At 38.9% G+C, this 1726-nt stretch overlaps 1 pseudogene; it reads left to right on the plus strand.

Annotated features, from left to right (window-relative positions):
* The window catches only part of LOC105819300, a 73793-nt pseudogene that overhangs the window by 59206 nt on the left and 12861 nt on the right, over positions 1-1726 (plus strand).

Below are 1726 nucleotides of genomic sequence, written 5' to 3' on the forward strand. Positions count from 1 at the left end.
TTTTTTGCCAGATGTTTGCTACAGCAGGAAAGAAGAAAAAAAAGGAGTAATTAGACCTAGGCCTGATGATGCCATAATAAAGAAATGTCCCATTGGAAGAAGGGGGCCCAAGTCCCGGCGGACGTGCGAGACTTTAGGTGATCTAATGTACCTGTTGAAGAACAGGGAAAAATGAAAATGTTGATCTTTTCACTGATCTTTCTTTAGTTAATTTGTTCTGCATATCAGATGGAGTTACAAGTCCTTAGTGCGATTTCCCTGGATTATTTTCTCTTCTCCTGATCTGTCTCACTGCTGGATTTGTCATCCTAGACCTCAGTTGGTGAAAGTATTGTCATCTATGATGTCTGAATTTGCAGAAGATGGTTTCTCGGATCACCTACAGAGTGCAATAAATAGCTCCACAATCAGAGAAGCCGTGTCTCCTTCTTGCTCCTCCCGCTATCAGATGTTATGTACCAGGTGACAGCAAGAATCCACAATCCTACTAGTGTCTTAGACACCAAGCCGGGTAAAATCTCTCTTATCAGGTATCATCCATTTCACCTTGTCAATCCTCATGTTTGTAGTTGTTCCTTATGCCATTTGTCACCTGGTCATTAGTGGCATTCTTTATTTTTATAAATCTATTGCCAAAGCTTTGCAATTACATAAATAAATATAAACCTTCCATCTAAAACATCACCCCAATTCCACAGGAAGTATGTCGATGATTATGTCACCCCTCCTCTCATAGATAAGGAAGAATAAATTTGACAGTGAGGAATATGTAACAGGGAAGGATCAAGAAAAGTTGAAATGTATAGCAAGATGTCTGTTTAAACCTCTCCTACTCTTTTCGAGAATTAAAACCTCCATCTCTGCCACAGACCAGTGGTCAGGAGGGACAGGGAAGCGTACTTTGTTTTTTTACCACAGGACATTGCTTAATGGAACTATCCAGGCAGAGGTCACGGGATTGTCTTTGCTGGAGATGGGATTGATAATAGCCATCAATTGTAGTTAAACAGCAATATCTTGAAGCTGAATACACTCCCTTTAAAAGCTCTGTATGTCTGCTAATACAGAGGAAGCTGGCATTATAAGACCAGAGTCTCCATCCTCCTCATTTGCCAGTAACTTAATAAACCTCCCTTTCCTTGTCTTCAAAATCCTTGTCCTGGTTATTCTGATAGAGTGTCAGGGACGAGTTCCGTATTTCATGTAACACCCGGAGTCCCAACTAATCTGAAACCATTGGCTGGATGATCAATTAAGCATTCTTGACTTAAGTGATCCTCGCTCCTCAGCCTCCCAAAGTGCTGGGATTATAGGCCTGAGCCACCATACCCACCCATATTTATAGTTTTTGAACAAGAGTGACAAAATTATTCAATTCAAAAAGAACAGCTTATACAACAAATGCAGGTTAGAAAACTGATGATCCACATTCAAAGGACTAAAGTGAATTCCCTACCTCAAATTCTTGAAATAGATCAAAAACTTGTTTAAGGGCTAGAACTATAAAACTCTAAGAATAATACCTAAAGGTTAATCTTTGTGACGTCAGATTTGCTATTAGTTTCTTAGATATGGCACCAAAAGCAAAAGCAATGATATTAAAATAGATAAATTTGACTTCATCAAAATAAGCACTTTTGTGCTTCAGGAGACACCATGAAGAAACTGAAAAGAAAACAACCAAAACTGGACAATATATTTGCAAATTACATGCCTACCTAGAAAC

The sequence above is a fragment of the Propithecus coquereli genome, unplaced genomic scaffold (genome assembly GCF_000956105.1).
Source record: "Propithecus coquereli isolate 6110/MARCELLA unplaced genomic scaffold, Pcoq_1.0 Scaffold479, whole genome shotgun sequence".
Classification (NCBI taxonomy): Eukaryota; Metazoa; Chordata; class Mammalia; order Primates; family Indriidae; genus Propithecus; species Propithecus coquereli.